This window comes from Lissotriton vulgaris, unplaced genomic scaffold (assembly GCF_964263255.1).
Source record: "Lissotriton vulgaris unplaced genomic scaffold, aLisVul1.2 SCAFFOLD_6069, whole genome shotgun sequence".
Lineage (NCBI taxonomy): Eukaryota > Metazoa > Chordata > Amphibia > Caudata > Salamandridae > Lissotriton > Lissotriton vulgaris.
The window spans coordinates 19,518-30,065 of record NW_028249610.1 but is presented as its reverse complement, the minus strand read 5'-3'; the positions used below and the strand labels follow the sequence as shown (position 1 = coordinate 30,065).

General features: G+C 43.9%; 1 long non-coding RNA gene across 1 annotated transcript; it reads right to left on the bottom strand.

The window, feature by feature from the left end:
* Nucleotides 1-4,648: 4,648 nt before the first annotated feature.
* On the bottom strand, nucleotides 4,649-5,648 carry LOC147663528 (uncharacterized). The gene is made up of 3 exons (XR_015305302.1): nucleotides 5,570-5,648; nucleotides 5,035-5,106; nucleotides 4,649-4,860 (listed from the first exon to the last, which is right to left on the bottom strand). It is a non-coding gene; the product is annotated as an uncharacterized LOC147663528 (long non-coding RNA).
* Nucleotides 5,649-10,548: the final 4,900 nt, after the last annotated feature.

Sequence of the window (10,548 nt, the reverse complement as noted above, 5' to 3'; positions counted from 1 at the left end):
ACAGTCAACCATCCATCCATGCATTCATCCATCCACCCCTCACACATCTATCCATCTCCAACCCAGCATCCATCCACCCACAAATCACACATCCATCCACCCCTCACACATCCATCCATCTCCAACCCTGCATCCATCCATCCATCCCCACCCCAGCATTCATCCATCCCCAACCCAGCATCCATTCATCCACCTCTCACACATCCATCCACCCCACTCCATTCATCTCCAACGCAGCATCCACCCAACTCCAAACCAGCATCCAACCAAATCCAAACGAGCATCCATCCATCTCCAACCCAGCATCTATCCATCCCTAACCAAGCATCAATCCATGCCCAATCCATCATCCATCCATCCCTAACCCAGCATCCATCCATCCACAACCCAGCATCCATCCATCTCCAACCCAGCATCCATCCATCTCCAACCCAGCATCCATCCATTCCCAACCCAGCATCTATCCATCTCTAACCCAGCATCCATCCATCCCCAACCCAGCATCCATCCATCTCCAACCCAGCATCCAATTAACTCCAACCCAGTACTCTGAAAAAAAAAGCGACAAAGACTCCCATCTACCCAGTGGCTATTGCAGCGTGATAACAATCAGCGCAACTGCCTGCCTGTAGCGGTCAATACATAGCCCCATACTATACTGACTATCGATGTTATAGAAACCAACCTCATCAACAATCCATTGGTGCGTTTTGAGTGAACAAAAGGAAGAATCATACAGTTTTATGTCGGACACTATTGCTTCCAAGCGTCCCGTCACTGGTTTCTTCCACACATCCAAAAGTGTTTGCCTGGTCTTAGATCCAGAATCTTTTAAGTCTGTGGATACATAAGTGAGAAACATAAGTTAAAACAAGTTTTAAAGACACCTACATAAACTTCAAAACTGACAGTCACACCAAACAAATTACTTTCGCCGGGATGCAGGGCTCAACGGGGGGCACCATAGGTGCCTACTAGACTGCCATCCGAAGGCCTTGCACCCATGTGGGCCCTGCTGGGGCCCCCCAAAACAGATTCCCACAGTCTTTCTGTGTCGAAAAGGCCGGCACAGAAAGGCAGTGGGAATATGCCATCATAATCCCTCGGGTGGATATAGCCGGCTTTGGGATTACAGGCCCTTTTCCAAAACACAGGTAGGATTCCTTCCCAACGAACCCTGGCTCGTAGCCATTTCCAAGGGCATCGTAATTGGAGCCCTAAGCATGAAGGCTGCTATCAACAGCTACCACTTAGAGAGCTTTCTAATGTTGTCTAAAACCACTGAAAACCCAATAAAGGGTTGTTTGGATTAGTGTACGGTAATATACTTTTTTCGAAGTGAGCACCATATAGTAAACCAGCCGGACACAAAGTACTAAGATGTATAATTACCAAAATATAGATAGTAAAATCAAGCTTCTTGTGAGAACACCCTACATCTTCAGTGTCAATATTTGTTAAACAATTTTAAAACAGAAGTATTAATAAAATAAGTAGCAACCTCACCCCCCAACAGCACGCAAGCTTGGTTTTCTGCAAAATCATCATTCTCCTCTGAAAGTGTTTCAAGTGGAAGAGATGCTGGCGATTCATGATTGGTCATGCTTCCTGAAAAATATTGGTTTTGAGGTTGACAAAAACTCAGTTGGGAAAAACAGACTACTCAACCATCCAAACACAAAACCCTACACAAAGAAAAATTATTATTCAATAATACCTTGTTTAAAATACCGTGCTTTTAAAAACATATCTTTTGGAGAAAGTCAGCGTCACGTTCTCCTGCTCAACCTAATACATTTTCACCAAATTAAGGAGACATTTACATATGTTGATAGTATATTATTCTGAAACACATCCAATTATCTCACATTGCATAACCAAAAACATTACTTTAGATTGTTTACCTTTGACGCTCGACTTATAAGGCCTCAACATGTCGAGATTGTGTGTTGTACGTAAAAGGATATTGCGATCATTAAGCAATTTAACACGCTTTCCTTGCATTTCAGCAATAGTGTATGGTCCAGTAAATTTATGTTCCAAAATGCCTCCTTTTCTTGTAGCTTTCCTGCAATTTTTCAGAAGCACTAACTGTCCTTCTCTGAAGGTGCACGGCTTATATTTTTGGGAAACTCTCTTTTTAAATTTTTCTTTTTGCTTTTCCTGGGCAACCTCAATATTCTGTTTTGTCTGCCTCTGCAACTCTGCTTTTTTAATTTTGTTTTCAACGATAATGCCGGCATATTCACTTTCAGTTGGGAGTATAAACTCAAGCTATTAAAGGAAACATAAAACGCAATCACTCATTTTCGTTATATAAAACTGTATTATTATATAAAAATTAAAACAAAGTAAAATAACTTGCTTTATTGTAAATAAAAGTTACGCTAAAGAAAATAAACTATACACACAGAGAAATTAGATTTCATATGTCAGAATCAGAATCAGAATACGCTTTATTCGGTATAAAATCAATTAACCATAAAAGCACATAAGTGACAGCATAAAATTTAGCAGTATAAAAATGTAAATAATTACAGGCTATTTAAAAACCATCCATTGTTTTCCTAGTTTTGACCATCAATTTCAGATATTTCGCAATTTGCACAGTCTGTGATCTATCTGCCAACAGTTGTAGTTTGATAAAAGCAGGGCGACATTGTCTAAAGTTAAAAAGTATCCAGCAAGTGAATGTATGTATAATTACAAAATAACAATATGCATATTAAAACAGACTTTGGAGTAATCACTGAGAAACAAAAAACAACATTGTAAAAATTCTTTACATTAAAAACACAATAAAAATTCCATACCCGATCCTCGGATATCTCACTTGGAAATCGTGCTTCTCGGCCGTACATAATTTGGAAAGGGGAAACTTTTGTTGTGGTATGTGGCGTCGATCGTAAAGCAAACAATGCATGATCCAAAAATAAATCCCAGTCGTTTTGATGCTCATTCACATATTTAGACAACGTGCTGTAAAATAACAAAAGATTAGCATGTGGCATAATAGTTAATGGCAGTATATCACTTGCAAATTTATCAATATTGAAGAGAAAATATTTTATAAATAAATTGCATATCAACATGTGCATACAAAAAAGAATCAGAATTAGCTTTACCTTTTAATGCTAGCATTAGTGCGCTCATCTAAACCATTTGTCTGTGGATGATATGCTGCACTTACAGAACGTTCGATTTCTAAGAGCCTTGATAGCTCAGAATTAACCTGAAAAATAAATATTTATATGTTATTGCTGAAATGTAAGCAAAATGTAATTATTTAGTACACAGATGTTTAACAGTACCTTAAAAAGCACTATCCGACTAACAGGGCCAGACAAAAGCAAACAGACACCTACAGTATTAGATAACCATGCGTTTTGGCCTTTCATGAATTTTAAGTATAATCTGTGAGATAAATATAAAAAATTACCTAACTAGGGGGCCTATTAGGATGGCGGACGGACCTGCGTCCGCCACCCCCGAGGTGGAGGGACCGTCCGCAGGGTCAGCGGCGGTCCCTCCGGTGCAATTAGGATGTGACCCCCACCCTGGCGGTCAAATCCTGTATCTTTAACCTTGCGGCGGGTGCTGCTTGAAGCAGCACCCGCTGCAAGGTTAAAAATGCATGTTTTACATTTACATGCACAAAGCGGCAGGCACCGCGCGGTGCCTGCCGCTTTGTGCATGTAAATGCTGGGGGGTACCGTAGGTACCCCCCATGTGCACCCCGACACCCTGGGGGCCGCAACGGGCCCCCAAACACCAAAGACCACATGCTTTTCCACGGCGGGAAAGCCGCCGTGGAAAAGCATGTTACACCACACATCCTAATTTGGCGGACGGTGTCTTGCAGACACCGTCACCAAATGGCTCTACACACACTGCGGATCAGCGACAGACGGACCTGCCGTCCGCCTATGGTCCCACCGCAATCCTACTGCCATCCTAATCTGGCGGTGGGGGTTTTCTGTGGCCGAGGCGGTGAATCTGCATCCTCAAGGCCGGCGGTGGCTTCCGCCGAGCCGGAGGATGCGGATTCACCGCCATCTTAATCGGCCCCTAAGTGTCAAATATAAACGGTTTCAAAGAATGGGTTATAAAAATGGTACGTGACTTGCTTCACTTGTGAAGAAATTTGCATAACACTGCTAAGTGAGTACCAAATAGTGTGGACCAGCTCTCTAAAACAGTAACAAAGGATTGTAACCCCAATGGTGCAATCATCCACTGAATAAAAAGGGTGCCGAGCAATTTAACAATTAGCACTGTCATTAAATATGACAGATGGCTAATTGGTCTTGTATAATAATTAATCATGGCATTTCTATATAGATATCTATGACTATGTCCAGAATTTACATTTACGTTTACTGTGCTTTATTTACATTTTCAAACCATAAAAAAGAATCATTTTTTACAAAATGTATGTATTAAATTTATATCTAAAAATATATCACCAAGTTGCCGCTCAGTATCTGTAATAGATTGCGACAAAGCGGGTACGGACCACGGAGTTTACTGCTTAATGTTTTATTGTGCTATATATATATTTAACAAACCAAAGTGTTATCCTCCTAATTGCATTATCCAAATGTAAGGCCTAAAGTGGAAACTGACTTCATTGACAAACTCCCGGCCTTGGTCTGATAGAACCCTTTTTGGACTTCCATGGCGTAAGTACATTTGCAACAGTCTGGAAGCAACCTTGGCTGCAGTCTTTGATTTTAGTGGAAATGCCTCAACCCATTTCGAAAAATAGTCTGTTGCTGTCAGAATATATTTGTATCCTGTAGGAGTAGTCGGTAAAGGTCCCATCAAATCCACTCCTACAAGTTCCCAAACGTCTTCCACCTGTTCATATACAAATGAAAAATAAATGTAATCAAATCTCAAAATTTCCCAATTCAATTATTCTTCACAAATGTTGCATTTATTTCAGTTCTCAAACATTTATATTAAATATTTAAAATCATGCCAACCGAGCTGTAATTTCATAAAGCAAAACATAACACATATACAACATACTTTGATTGGTTTCAATTCAGAGCAAATCTGGAGTGCAGGTTGTTCCTTTTGGCAAATATCACACTCTTTGATCTGAAAATGAAGAAATAAAGATCTCTCAAAAAAAATGTTAAATGGAGTCACAAAAAGAATAAATTCGTATTTACGTTTTGACTTCATAACTCTAATGTAGACAGTGTGCATAAAAATAGCATACCCTCCAAAACTAGTGCCTGACACACTTCCTTGTGGTAAATTACATTATTTAAAGTCCACCTGCAAAATAAATAGATTTCTAAAGAACATATCTTTACAAAACAGCGTCATTATATTGGTGCACACAATGGCATAATGGATAGGTTAAAGAAATACTGTAAATGTAATAAACACCAATGGATGGGACAACAGACCCATGAGCAAGAGAATGAGAGATTTAAAATTTGAGATAGTAAAAACAAAAATAAATAGGCTATTAAGAATGGCTTTTAAGACATAATAAGTGAGATTTTTAGTTGACAACAAATTGTTTTGAAAGGCTAGGACATTTGTAACTCACCCATTGATCAATATCAATTGTCATCTTTGGCCAATAAAATCGCGTGCTAATACTTTTTTTGGTTTTGTTGATTCCTGAATGGCCACCAATGAGAGATGAATGAAATTCACAAAAAAAATGTTGGGCAGCTTCCCCACCAATGACAACTTTTGACTTCTCTTCTTTACCAGTGTAGAACAAGTTACCATCTATTGTAAAAACCAAAAGGACAATGCAAAAGATTTTTAAGTAACTATGCATGTCTGAACCTCCCTTTCCTCAACCGGCCGTAACACAAGCCACCATGATGCACACGTCGCAATGGAAAACAGGGATGCGAAACATCTCCATGTACTACATGACAGGCGCCATGCTCTGACTGGCACTTGGTACAGGGATATGTTGGGGGGGCACCATAGGTGCCCAACCCACGCAAAAGGGCCAGTGATGAAGAAGGGGCCCGCTAAGAGCCACTAATGTTCCTCCCTGCCACCCTTGTGCAGGGAGTGGAGGGAACATGATAATCCATACAGGCAACATTTTAGGATGGGGAGTCCCTATGCCGCACCAACATCGAAATGAGGCCCATAACATTGTATATAAATAAACTGAATGTACTATTCAATAGTTGTTAGCACCAAAGTTATGATTTTTATGATTCAGCTACATGATTTACAATTCATATTGATCATTTCAAGCAAGTACCCAATTCGATTTAAAATGTCTATAATTAAATTGTAATAAAAAAAACAATAGTTGGAAAATTAGAGTACCGTAAATGGTGAATTTTTTAGCCAGTCTACGTAATCCATTCTTCTGCATTTTACTGAAACCTTCAGGATACACATTACAGCTTACATAATCCAGAAGCTCTTGATACTTTGTGGCATCCATTTCTATTGAAAATAATGAAAAAGTGTGACAAAAGTCAATCGAACATCATAGATATAAGTTCCCAAGTTTCCGTACTCACATTGGTCATAACTGGACATACCTTTCTTGATTTCAGTTCAAACCATGTGCTTTGCAACACTGAAAAGACTTGGAGGATGTTTTCAAGTTTGGCGGCCGCTAAACGGATGCCATGCAACTGGCCCAGGACCACCAAACTGCCATGCCACCCACCGGACAGATTATGAATAATTTTATGGCCTGGCGTGCAGCGTATCAGTGCTCCAGAGTGGCAGTGTAAAGGCTGAGGTGCTCGGAGTCGGATCCCTCGCCCGGCCGTGAACGCTGCCCCGGTGGAAGACGTCGTGAGATGAGACGGCGGAGCGGCCCCTGGTTCAGCACAGGGTCTGCAGCGTGGTGTGGAACTGCAGCTGGGCTGAGCAGTGGGTGGCGCTGAGCCCAGCATCGCCCTGGGGGGGCCCTGGTAATCCTACAGGGCAGGGTGCATGGTTATGTGTGAGGGGGACCCTCAGCATGAGCAGAGCCCATCTGCAACTTTCATTATATCGATTTCGAGGTTGTTTATAGTGCAGCCATACCATATACTCTTAAGTGCATTATATAGCTCGCGGTCAAATGCTATCCAGCTGGACAATAGGTATCCTGTCACAGGGAGGTGTAACCTCCTGAGGCTCCTGGTCACTGGCTAGTGACCCAGACTCTGTCCCCTCTGCTTTCAGGTCCTCTTCTTCAAGATCTTCATCTTCAACCTGCACGACATCAACGACTCTCCTTTCCATCAGCAGTTCTTCCTGTTTTCCCATTGAAAACGAGACTTTGACCCGACACCGAAAACGACCTATGCACCCGGCTTCCTAGGGGCAGGTAACAGTAGTTACCTAGGTACTATCGTGGGTGTGGGTCCACCTTGAGCTTAATTTTAAACGCCTGAACTCCAACACTTGCTTGAAGTGTCTAGATTCCTGTTATTTCCTACCGTGACATTCCCATAGGGTTTCACAGGGATACCTGTCCTAGTTTAAGTACTGCACACGCCCCCAGTGGGTCCCCTTCCTCACTACCTTGGGTGGTTTCGTAAGGGGCCAGCGATCCTAAGTGCCTTTGCCACTGTCTGTCGAACTGTCGTGGTACTTATATCACTTTTTTGATATATGGTTTGGTCCCCCCCTGGGGCCCTGTGATTCCAGTGCTATTTATTGTAACTATTAATGCTTGTTTGAAAATGTATCTTTTGCCTCTAGTCTCATAAATAGACTAGTGGGGTTGTTCCTAGAATAAATACATATATTTTGAATATATACCTGTGTGGACTACTCTTTCGTTTGGTTATTCAAGAGGTTATCTATGGTAAAACAATAAGCTTAACACTCCATCAAGACTTACCCTGAAGGATGCTCTACACAGCTACCACTAGGATAGCTTTCTTTAAAGGTTGTCTTTAACATAACACTATAAGGGTCGAATTGGACTGTTGCAAGGTGTTCACTATAACTAGTGAACAGCATATGCCAGGCCAACTTCTCACAACGACCATTACTGTTCCCGCGCCCGGTGGTCAGAACGGGGGAGACAGACTCTGAGAGGTGACCGGTGCCCCAGTCCTTCCCCCCGGCGCCCGCGTTGGCCAACAGGACCGGGAAGTGAGCGGGGTGAGGTGATCCTAGGGTGGCACCGTGGACAGCTGCATCGCATTGGGGCCCGTTTGCAGTGGGGTCCTGAGTCGTACTTTGCTACCACACTGGCCAGCGTCCTGGGCCTGGGGACCACCTTGGGGGCACCATTGGTGAAGCACAGCCCCCGGAGGCCAGATTATAAGGTCCCAAATGCGAGAACTATTGGCTATGCCAATGCTTGTTTATTTTTATGTTGTTGCTACGATGCCCACATAATGCCTGGGAGAGGGCCAGGTGTGTAGACGTATACATATATACTCGGGCGGCAAAACACTGTGCTCCAAAAGCTGCAAACAAGCTCAGCTCATGCTAGAGCACAATCTCACATAAAACCAGGCACTCTGACTCCAGGATTGTTAAGGCCTGCCATAGGCGGTCCCGAAAGCCATATACGTACATGTCTCTGTTGGGAATATACATACTCCATTTTTTCCTGTAGGGTACCTTTTGATTGAGACCAGCTGAAAACTCCTCTAGCAAAATGCAGGGCATCTCTGAAAGCGCAAGCATGTTCACGGAACTCAGCCTACCGTTTTGAAAAGTAATCGCCACCCAAAGTATCCGTGTTGTTTTTGTCTACATGTGAGTTATATTTTTGGATGACTTGGAGTTGATTTTTCCTTTGAGAAACGACACCTCCTGTTTCTGGTAGTCTGTGACCTGACCATTTTTTAAAATTTGCATTCAACACGAAGGTCTATGCATGTTGTATGGTTTCTAGTCAATCTATGGTATTCAACAGCGACCAGCTTTTTTTACTGTAGGGTACCTTTTGATTGAGACCAGCTGAAAGCTCCTCTAGCAAAATGCAGGGCATCTCTGAAAGTGAGAGCATGTGCACGGAGCTCAGCATACCGTTTTGAAAAGTGCTTGCCACCCAAAAGTATCTGTGTTGTTTTTGTCTACCTGTGAGTATTTCTTTTCATGAAGCCCTAGTGTATAACCTCAAATCCAAGTTTACCTTTTGAGAGTTCTATACTTGACATTTCTAAAAATGAACATGTTGAGTGTAAAACAAAAAGCTGTATCTTTCAGGGCTGCAGCCCTCCTTCCCTCTCGCCCCCTTCCACCCCTCTGCTTCTCTTGCTTCAATCCTACCCCTCCCTAACCGCCTGTCCAACCCCAGCCCCCGCACCGGTCACCACCACCCTTCTCCCTCTATCTCTCTTCAGCACCTTCTCTGCAACCCGTTCCCTCACCACTGATTTCGCTTATTCTCCCTCCCCTCGCCTTCTGTGCGATCTACACTGCCCCTTTTCTCTCACCAGTTCCACGTCCCTGTCTCCCGCCTGCCCTGCTCTTCACCACAAGCCGTATCTTATTCCACTTTTTCTTCCCCTATCTTCTCCAGGATACAAGAGACCATCTACCCTATTGCACATTTTCCGCCTCGCACCACCTTTTCTTTTTTATTCTGCCTGTCTGTCTCTCCCCCGCCCTTTTATATTTCTGCGCATGTTTTTCTCCCTATTATAGGCATGCTCTGCCCAGTCCCGTCCTGTTCCTCCCTGTCCCCGCCCCTCACTTCCCTATTTGGCCTTCTCTGCTCTCCTGAATGCACAATTTCAGCTCTATCGGGTTCTTTCCCCGCGTGCCGCTCTCCCTTCTAGTTTTCCTTGCCCTCTCCTGCTCTGTAAAAGGCACCCACCTTTCTGAGTCACTGCCTCTCCACCTGCCAATGCTCTTCTTCTCGTTTTCCAGTTTCCGTGTTCTTCCTTCCCTTTCCACGCCTCAAGCACCCCCTCTCATTCCAATAGCACACCTCTATCTTTCTGGTATGTTTCCTTTCACCACCTTTTCTCTAATTTCACTTCATTTTTTTTCTACCTTCTTAATTCCCTTTTATGTTGCTAATGTCCACAATAGCCCCAGCCCCATTTCAAAGCCGCTCGTGTCCCTGCCCTTTCCCCTAGTTAACTCTCCCCTCCAGATGCCTCTCCTCTCTGCCCCTGCATTGTCTTGCCTCTCCTGTCTGCCCCTGTGTTGTGTCTTGCCTCTCCTCTCTGCCCCTGCGTTGTGTCCTGCCTCTCCTCTCTGCCCCTGCGTTGTGTCTTGCCTCTCCTCTCTGCCCCTGCGTTGTGTCCTGCCTCTCCTCTCTGCCCCTGCGTTGTCCTTCCTCTCCACTCTGCATTGTGTCTTGTCTCTCCTCTCTGCCCCTGCGTGGTCCTGCCTCTACTCTCTGCCCCTGCGTTGTCCTGCCTCTCCTCTCTGCACCTGCATCTCCTCTCTGCACCTGCATCTTCTCTATGCCCCTGCGTTGTGTCCTGCCTCTCCACTCTGCCCCTGCATTGTGTCCTGCCTCTCATCTCTGCCCCTGCGTTGTCACCTGCCTCTCCTCTCTGCCCCTGCGTTGTGTCCTGCCTCTCCTCTCCGCTGCTGTGTTGTGTCCTGCCTCTCCTCTCTGCCCCTGCGTTG